We start from the raw sequence: 10,939 nt of genomic DNA, 5'->3' as shown, positions 1-10,939 counted from the left end.
AAGGCCTAGGGCAGTTACAATATATGAAACTATTTTTACTGCCATACAAAAACAAATATTAAAATACCCTGTAGCAAATCAGAGAGAGGCTGTAACAGATAAAATAGTTTTAAAGACATGGATCAGTTAATTAAAATAAAAAAAACCCAAAAACCTCTTGAGCCCAACATGCCAAATACTTGTCAAAAAGGGAATGAGAGATATGAGAGTCCAAAAAAGAGGACCTAAGTAACTCCTCTATCTATGGAATTCCAAACTGTGGCCTCAAAAAAAAAAAAAAAAAAAAAGGCTATTTCCTGCATCCAAGGCAGTTCTTTTGCTACTAATAAAAGTCAAAGCAAGAGAGTCTCCACTATTGACCCTGAGCACCCTGTTATAGGAGTAGTTTGACACTTAGAAATTATATATTATTTAACTAATAGCTGACATCCACCTGTTGTTTATTTGTTACTTTATTGTTACTGTAGAGACGTTTAATTGGTCGGCACAGTCATTTTACCTTACATTACAGTTCAGCAGCTTGAGACCCCAGGGATGGGAAAGGTGTATGGAAAAGTTTGTGGTTGTAATAGCAGTAATGTCTCACAATCCACATTGTCAGATTTGGACGGGTGCTTAGCCCACCTCATTCCATCCACTCCTCAAAACAGCCCCCTCATAAAATGGGTTGCCAACCAGAGCCCTTAGAAAGGCAGCTGCAGCCCTAGAGGGAAGCGCAAGATGCTGACACTAGCCCTACTTCCATGCATTCAGTAGAAATAGGAAATTCCGCAAACACCTGGAGACAACAAATGTGCAGAGCTAGAACTTTTTTAGCCATACATGTTTCCATAATTGTATGGGGAAGTTATGCATCCAGAGGTTGCCATGATTAGGGAACTGGTTGATTCGCGAACAAGCTATAATTACTTGTGATTAGGGAAGCCTAACTCTGTAAATCAGCTACCAAATTCAACTTCCTGGTTTGCTTGTTCTCCCAGATAAACAGATACATAGAAAGCTGCTTAGACAGGGATAAGCTGATGAAGTGAACTGACCTGTTATTTTGAAACAGGTTCAAAGAGTTTTGTTTCATTCACAAAAAGTTGTTGAACATGAGGAAACTTCAGAGCAGCCTTTCCCAATGTGATGCCCTCCAGAAGTTTAGTGTAACACATACGGCAGCTGCAAGATTGGTGAGATCTGCTCTGGAGGGTGCTAGTTTAGAGAAGCATGTCCTGAGGTAATCTAGAAACAAAAAAATGGGTTGCACTAGTATGGATGAGCTACTTATCTTGCTTTCTTACCAAAGGACCAAACGGACATGATGTCCAAAGCATATTTTCATTGAATGTATAGGCTGAAAACAAATGCATATCCTTGAGGAGACATAGCCCAAGCATCCTTTGGGGGGACCTAGTACAAGTTGAGATATGAGCCCTCTCCCACATACAGAGCAATTATACTATGACCCACACTGGGATTTTTTTTTAACCATGCCCCAAACAGCTAGCCATTTCTTTCGTGCCTACTATTTTTGTTTAATAGACTGAAGAGCAGTCCTGTAAAACTTGCTGACTATTTTGTGATTTCCATCAGCTTTTAAGATTCCTGATTATTATGATACTTTGTTCTTCTCCCTCTCTCTTGCCTATGCACAAGGAATTATTGGATGAGTAGTTCTTAGGGGCCTCTCACACAAGGAAGCACAACTCTGTGTCTCAAACTTCAAGTGCTAGTTTAAACTGCACAAGCATATTCTAGGTAAGGGTCTGGGCCCGCAACTCAGCTCATCAGAATGTTGCTTGTTTTATTTTATTTTATTTATTTATTTAAATCTTTTCTAGACCGTCCCTTACCAAAGTCTCGGGACAGTTTAACAATACAAGAATATAAAATAAAACACAACATCCTAAAAAATTCAGCTGACAATAAAACCCCAGTTAAAACAGTCAGATCTTAAAACATTGGGAAAATAAAAAGGTTTTAGCCTGGCACGGAAAAGAATAAAGTGACAGCACCAGGCGAACCTTCCCTGGTGGGCGAATTCCATCACTGGGGCGCCACTGCAGTTTTGTTCCTGCATCACTTTGGACTGGTTCCAGTAACTTTCACAAAATCTCAATAACTATATAGATATAAGAAAATAAGTTTCCATCAATATTGTCAAGCGTGATGGACTACTTAGACTCAGTTGTTTTCCTCATGGTATGGGGTTATAGCTTGGGCCAGTTCACATCCCCCTGCCCAGATCTTTGATACCTGGTAAAGTATACCCTTTCTCCTGTGCTTGAGCCCTGGGAAAGGAAAGAATTATAATTATCAAGCTTACAGGTGGCACAGAAGCGGAACTAAATCACTTCCTCCCCCAGTGTGTTACGCCTGTTCCTTAGCTAGTGTTTGCTTGGTGGGAGAGTCCTACCCTCACTGGTAGTTACCATTTATGTGAAGCTTGTGGAGAAATTCACACTGTAATGGCTGCAAGGGTGGGGACACTGGCACACGTTACAAAAGGGGAAACTCAATATAGACTTTCTTGTTTTGGTGGCTGTCCCTAGTGTCTTATAGCATGTAGTTTTGAAGGTAGTAACTCAGTGATTGAGAAACAAGCCAATAAGCAAGTCATGAAGTCTGTCTGAAGGAATGTGGAGGAGAGAGAAAGAGAATGAGGGCTTGAAAGAAAGTGTGCTACTTCCTATCTCATCCTCCCAGTAGTTTTAGGAGACGGGGTCGTAGGGCAAGGTGAAGTGGGTGGACTTATAAGCATGCAGACATAATAGGTTGATGTATAATAACTCACACCCTCTGAATAGACAATGGGCTAATTATAATGCACATGTGGTGTATTTAGATGTATGTAGTGGGATATGTAGTAAGCGGACAGAAAGACTTTGACCTCCTAGTACCTTACCCAATGAGGAAAAAAGGGAGGACTTTGGAGGATGGGCAGAGGGGTAAAAGGACCTGTTTTGTGTGTTTATACTTTGCAGAGATTGTGATAGAGAGCGCTCTCCCCATCTATTGCAATAAATGATGGAAACGCCTCACTTTGTTGGTAGTCTTGGTTATTTAACCTGAGAAGGATTTTTGCAGCTTTTTGTACAACAGCCACACCTCACTTGAACGTAATCAGACTTTTCTATGTATGTCAATAAAGAGACCTTAAACATAGCTTAAATGTTAATCTGTGACGCATACTAGAATATAAACACCATTTACATTATAATATGTAATGGTTTGTTTTCTGAGTAAAGGTGTACAATTAAGGGATGATACACCTGATTTATAAGCTCATGAGTGGTGGGAAATTATTTCATTCTCTTGAAGGCAACTCTATAGACCATTTATTAAAAGTGCAATAAAGCATTTTATTTATATTCTATTATGGGTTTTGCCAGTAACTATGCAAATAAGTCAGAATTCTTTCATTGTCTACTTCAGTTGATTCAAGGCATGATAGAAACTCAAGCCTGTATTGTAACCTGAATTAAAATAAACACTTTTGTGAATAAACCTTTAAAAGAAGGGAAAAGGTTATTTAAAAACATTTTTGCCAGCATAATTGTTGCAAGTTTAGCATCTTGGACTGTGATGAGCATGAACAGTATTCCACCAGTGATGAGCCAAACAACTTGTAATAGGGAGTGGGTGGCAGAGATGTCATCTTCCTTCTCCCTTAACTTGGCAAGGAAGGACATTCTTATCCAGAAACGCTTATGTTCCATTTGTGCGCAAATTCTTGGTTCTCTTTCCAGTCTGCTTTATACTCCAGAAGTATAAGAAAGGCACAAAGAAAGAGGTTACATGGTAGAATCCATATTTAATCTCCTCTATGGGGAACTTTGATCAGGTCCACAGCTGCCATCTGCTGTCCTGGGAGGGAAGCTGCTCTATACTTTCTAAGTTTAACTCTTTTCTTACTGTTCCCTAATGAAACCTCCGACTCCTAGTAGTAACCATCTTCCAGAGAACACAAAGCGCACAGCAACCTCAGCCAGCTGCTCCAAATATACACTCTGGGGTGGGGGAGGTGTGGCAGTTGTTTCCTCCTTGGCCAGTGATGCTCCCACTTGGGCTTCTAATCACCCCAGTGCTGAGCAGCCGGAGCCTGAATGGGCTGGTCCCTCAAGTAATGTTAATTTCAGTGGGCCACACTGATGGCTCAGAACCCACTTGCTGCCTTTCCTGCTATAGGTGGAAACAGCAGGTTCCATTCTGAAACAAACTGAAGTTTAATGGGATGGGATTTTCATAGAGGAAACTGCAGGAGGGTGGGACAGTTAAGTCCTCTTCTCAGTTTCAGTACTGTGGCTTATAACTCTGGGTTAGGTCTCTGTCAGAAAACCAGAGCTCTGGTTTCAGATTTTATAAAGAACAACCTAGCAATGAGCATCCCTAGTTTGCCTCATACACCAGAGGCAGTCAAGCAGCACACTTAGTCCCAAACAAACAACCCAGTTTACAAACTGGGTTTGTTTCACCATGCAAACCAGACCAATGTGTGCCTATCATCCATTATCATTTAGGTACAATGTACCTTTGGTGCAAATGTGATTTCCTTACATGGCCAAAGAGAAAGCACAGGAAAAAGCGGGGGGGGGGGGGGGGGGACACGACCCTTGTGTTAAGTGGCCTGCCAAGGAGCATGCTGGACTATATGGACCCATTGATCTAGCCCAGCAGGACACTTACTATGTAAATTGTGAGCTTTACTTAACCCCATGTGTCCAGGGAATGGCTCTAGACATCTAGGGTAGAAACCACTGTTGTTGTTAATTCCCCAGAAGAACAATTCTGCAATAGATTATTCTATTTGGGAAATGAGCATAAAATAGTATATATCATAAAGCTGGAAAAATAAAATCCAAAGTTGAAAAGAATATGTTAATCTATATAACATTCCAGTATACTCTTTAAGAATGGGTAGAATTATCACAATTGAAGTAGCCTGCATTAGACTGCCAGTTAGGTAGAATAAGGGATCATGTGCCAGGTTTACACAATAGCAAAGCTCTTCTGATAGGAAGGAAAGCAATAGAACAAGCTATACGGTTGTTTGAGGCAAAGATCATGAGCAGGGAAAATTTCTTGGGCAGTGATCCTGTGAGTAAAGCCATACAGAAATGACTGATGGAAGCAAATGAGACAAATGTGTTGTGTTTTGATGGTAGAGCTACTGTAGGAATGAGCATAGGATTGTGTTTAAGCCCAAATGGAATCAAGCTGCTTCAGACCATTTCTAGTGCTTCCCAAGATGAAGCAGTGCATTCAGAAAAAAGCTGGACCCTGCTTCAGAAAGGTAGGCGGTGTATCTGCAAAAGTAGCATTTTTTGTTTTTATTTCTGTCAGTACTGATTAGGGGGATGGGTGTTGAGTGACATGTTCAACTTATAATTCTAGGGCACATTTTACCAACAAGTACTGATTGACTCTCCAATCTGTAGATTTTGTGGTAAATATGGGACCCCCCCCCCACACACACACACACTTCTTGGACACACATCACACCTGATGGTGAGAGGCTTTGACAAAAAAGCCAAAAGCAAAGCCACCAGGAAGTCAGATTCTCTCACTAGGCTGGTCTTCTAGCAGGGTCACCTAAGGCAGAATGGTCAATGCTGAGGCATCAGACTAAGAGGCATCCACCCTCGTCAGGAGTAATGGTCACATCAGCATAAGAGAATGACGGGGCAGAGACACTACTGAAGGGCAGCGACTGGGCAGCAGTGGCAGCTGAAGGTGACACTGGTAGATACTATTTTCTGGAGACCTCTTGCAGAAGCAGAATCCAACCTTAAATTAGGTACTCTGAAAGACCAAGAGAGGGATATACTATCTGACCAGGATAAGATAACCAGAAAGCAGATATAATTTACAGAAGAACTATCCAGAAGAGATAAAAAGATATCTTTGAAAAGGAAAGATAGTAGGAAGAACCTGACTTTAGAAAGTGAAATGAAAGCTGGTTTCACATGCAAGTTAATTGCATGGCATTGCAACAAAGAATTTTGCCCTAAATGGAGTGAAAATGCCTGACCTTCATGCAGGCTTCTAAAAAAGAAGCAGCACTTGAGATCATATTGTAAATATACCTTGGCCATTCAAGTACACCAAAGAATTTCAGAAGAAGATCAGTGTATTTTATCTCCGTCTGTTCAATCTGTACAGAGAACATACCACAAGGAAGACCGGATTAGGATCAAAGGAAAGAGCGAAAATTGGGAGAGGTTTCATAAATAATTTATGCAAATACTACCATACTACTGGGAGAAATCAGCAATGACAATGACTTCTAATGAAATTGGAAGAAGAAAGTGCAAAACCTGGACTGCAACTGAACATTAAGAAAACAAACATCACAACTACAGAATCAGGGGGTGAGAGTCCTGAATCAAGAAGTGCTTCTACATGCACATTCCTTTCTGAATCTGAAAAGGCTATAAAAGAGACTTCTCTTCTTGAGGAGGGACAATCAGACCATTCCATCTTGGCACTATATGACCACTAGACATTATGTGGTACTGCTCTACAAAGAAAGGCAGACTTTTTGTAAGCAACAACACCCCTGCAGAGTCATGCACAATTGCAGGCAGGGTGTTTTACCTGTGTTTCAAAGATGCATTGTTCCTAAAGCTAGTCAACTTATTTTGGCATGCGAGACAGAAAATTCCACAAACCCCTCCCTTATCATTGGCAGTAATGTATGATTTTACTGAATACAGACTATGATGGATTGCAGTGGTCAGAAGCAAGAGAGGACAGTTTTCCTGCATTTGAATAGTTGTGTAAAAGATAGAATGCCAGCATGAGAGGCTAAACCTGTTGAAATTACCATTTCTACACAATTACTAAACGTGCAGAAGGTCTTTATTACATCTAACCACTCCTTCTGCAGAGATAGCTGGAGTAGATCTGAAGCTTTATTTTTGCATGTGGAAAATTTTTACTCTCAAATGAGCTGTTCAGGTTCTTGTGCATGCAAGTATATATTAAAGTCCCAGCCATACAATGATTTTTGTATTTGTACCTTTTCCACACAGCTTTCTTTTAAATGGTATTTAGATGGGGGGTTGGGGTTCTGCATTTTTTAAAAATGGCCTTTAGGTGCTTCAATTCCCTCTTAGCAAGTTTTTGTCTCCAGTGAAGTCAGTAATAATCCCACTAGTTCACTTCCAATTGTCTACAGAATACACAGCAAAAACAACGCCACTGATGCCAAATTGAGGTTTCACAAAAAGAAGAGAGGAAGAATATTTCACCAGAAAAACTCAAAAGCCTCATACTTTCATCATATTGGTATTTTATTCTTTCTTTTTATCTCTCAAAAATGTGCCATTTTAAAGTCACCCTTAAGGAAGAAGAAACTGTTGATTTTGTTCTTGAGTCTTGAAGCTGCCTGTGTATTTCAGCCATCACCAAACCTCCAGGGAAGATACTATGAAACCAATGCTGTCATTAAAGTGTTAGAGAGTCTGGGAGGAAATTAAGAAGGGAAAAACAAGGTAACTTGAAAACAAATTCTTCAAATTAATTGGGTTAAAGTTATACTTGAAAGAGCTTCTGAGGTTTCCAACAGGTTACCAATGGAATATGGTCACTTTGAAGGATACAACTATTTTTAAAGTGTGGTTATTACTGCTCTTGTAAGTTTAGTTTATAAAACTGAAAATGCACTTAATCATCCCCTAAAGAGATAACAGCAGATATTTCATAGATTTAACTTTGGCTATCAACCAATGATTCCACTTTCACTCAGAATTTTCACAGAAGAACCTTAAACAAAATTGAATGTATACATCTGAAATCCTTTGTTTTGCATACTTTTCCATGCATTCGTAAATTACCGTGCATCTCTATTTCCTGTTACCCCTAAATGTATACATATTTTATCAGTTTATTTTTTTAAATGGATGTTATTTAGTATTTGCTTGACACAGTATGGTAATCCTAATCCTAATGCTTGCTTTTGACTGCATAGATTCAACTTGTAAAATGCGCTGAGCTTTAGCAACAAAAAAAATCCTCAGACAACTGAAATGTAACTTTAGCTACTACACAGAAATGTGAAGAACCTTGCAAGAATAGTTCTAGTAATAGTAATTATAATAGTAATACAAGCAACTATTTAAACTGCTAGCATGAAGTGGGAACCCCTTCAAAGAAAAGGGAAAACATCCATTCTCTGCTTGCTTGCTTGCCTTATTCTCTTACTTCTGTATGCTAATCTGTCGAAGTAGAAACAAAAATACAACAATGATAATTAGGCTGTAATCATACACACATGTACCTGGGAATTGAACATGCTGAGTTATGTCCAGTAAGTACACACATTAAAACAAATGGGGCTTTAGTTGGACTAATGTTGGATACAACCCAGTACAACTTGCTTTTGAGAGAACACCCATAGTACTGCACTATTAAACTGTCATACGTGGAACTTTATGCAAATGTCATTGGACACTGAAGAACAAGGGTGGTTGTGGTCTTTATGGAAACTCCTCTCTTGGTTAAGAAAAGAACAGCCTTGAAAAGACCAGAAAGTTGGATAAGGTCTGCTAAAATTGTACATGGATTTGTTTCCTCCTTGGAACAGCAGGCTCTTTTTTGTGGTTGGTAAACATCTATAAAGGAGCCCTTGACAACCACTGCCAGGAGACTATTATATATGTACATGCTGGATAGATCATTGCTGGAGCACGAAGCAATACAATTGCTCTCTGTATTGTGAGTGTGTGTAGTTCTCCTCTGGACTATCTTCAGGCAGATGCAGCGATGTGCAAACCTGCAAGAACTCAGGAGAGGGCTAGTTAGGGCAGAAAAATAGAAGGGCCTTTAGAGACAAGAATCTTTGCGTATAAAGACTTTACCTTAGCAGAAGCCAGATAAATCAAGCAAAAGGTTGTATCATTCTAACAAGTTCCATTTATCTCATTAGGTCTACTCTAAGTAGCGCTAAATTGGATGAAATCCAAGGCACTGCCTCTTTTGACTGAGATATATTTGGGATGGCCTCAAACCTAAACCCTCTTGTACAGTTGATATAGAATGTTACACTATTAGAGAAAAAAATATACTGGCATAGCAATTCTACGGTACTAGAGGGTGTATCATAACTGCCAGTGTAATCCTTCTGCTGATGGTGCTCAGAACATAAGCTAAGAAAATCTGGGGATGATGGGAGAAGGAACAGCCTGAATGAGAAACCTATGCTCACTCAAGTTGTCAGTCTCATTTTGAACCTGTCCCTCTGTTTGCTTCCCTCTCTAGTTGCATGCCCATCAGAGAGGATAGGACTCCAAATAATTCAAAACCCAAATTGGCACAATTCAGTGATAGCCAAATCCCTACTTGGGGGCAGATGCACAGATCATATAGCAAGACACAGGGAAGGGGCCGGGCTCAGAGGATGTACAGCAAAAGATGGCCCAAGCTCCTTCTCGTTTCCCATTGCTCAGCACAAGGGAGACCACATTCCTTTGTTGCTCAGAAACAGTGCAGCTCAGCTCAGATGAGTAGCAGGAAGGGGGAGCACAGGCAACCCTGAGCTGGGCTTCTAAGCTCACTTGTTAATCAGATCATCCCCCAGCCCACAGGTTCTACGTTCTTGCAGATCTTGGGCGAGTGAGATCGCTCTGCTGGCACTGGCAGGAGCACAGGGTGTGGAAACAGATGACAGCTGCCCAATGTTCCCTGGGATACCAACTGAAGGGAGGAGAGGGAGGTGGTACTTAAGCACCTGTTGTGCCCACTGTTAGTCAGACGCAGCTGGGTTCCCAGGCAACCCTAAGTCAAGGGTGGCTTTGTAGCCACTTTGGGATTAATGTATCAACCGAATCCACCAACTGAGTCAAGCAGGACACACACATACAAAGCCAGTGCTGGCCTGGAACATTTTGCTGCCTCCTCTTTTGCAGCCTGCTACTACCTCTCAGCCTCATTTACCTCAAAGAATTATTGTGAGAGAGAAAATGGGAAGTCCTTTAGGGGTTGTTCTTGGATGAAAGGCAAAACAAAAAATATAAGTAAATAATTATAAACTAGGAAAACATTATAGTCTTATAAGATCATAACAGGCCTTTCTAGCATGTAAAATAGACACTGTGTACCACATTACTGTGTACTCATTTACATGTATAGTAGAGACAAGATGCATCAAGTTAGCAGCTTGGCGATCTATATTAGAGAACTTAATTCAGGAAGCTTGAAGTATTGGGAAGACCATCAATGGGAGATGGAAGACTAGGCTGAGGCATGCAGAATGGAAGAAAAGTGATTGCATCCTTTTTCCTATTTACTCACATAAAATCCCCTAACGAGCACATAATCACAGGAGTTATCTGTATAGCTATTACTTTATTTTGCATCACCTTAGTCATATTTTCTTGTCCTATCAGGGGCAACCAGTCTGCATAAGGTGCCAGTATGTTCCCCTACCCTAGTGCCATAGAGAACACAACTAACACCTGTTGTAGCATCAGCGAGGTCTGGTAGGGAATCCTTACAGACCTGGTGTCTGGAGTAGATGATTTGCCCTGCCAGTCCCAGACTTGCTTACTGGTGACCATGCTGTCTGATCTGAAATAAACTCTGTAACATCTGGGGGCAGAGGTGGACTATACTGAGGAAAGCTGCTATGGTATTGCATTCTCTGTCTCTTTGGAATCCTGTGTCTTGTGTATTTTATATACATCTACACTTCAATGTAATTATTAAACTCTATGTTTTTGCTTTCTTTCCCCTGAACTCACTTTTAACTTTTCCTTCTATTTTCCCCTCTGTGTGTATATATGTATGCCAATGCATCCACTACATCTAATGAACTGGCTTCTTTATTAGTGGGGTCATTCCATGGATTTAATTAAGTGAGCTCTGATCTACAAAAGCTTATGGAAAGTCCGACAGCTCCCAACATTCCCCAGCCAGCCATGGCAGAGTTTTTAAAAGATTTTTTTAATGTGTT

The sequence above is a fragment of the Varanus komodoensis genome, unplaced genomic scaffold, assembly GCF_004798865.1.
Source record: "Varanus komodoensis strain SLA01 unplaced genomic scaffold, ASM479886v1 scaffold4, whole genome shotgun sequence".
In the NCBI taxonomy this organism is placed as follows: Eukaryota; Metazoa; Chordata; class Lepidosauria; order Squamata; family Varanidae; genus Varanus; species Varanus komodoensis.
The sequence above is the reverse complement of the archived record's forward strand: the minus strand, read 5'-3'. Positions refer to the sequence as shown.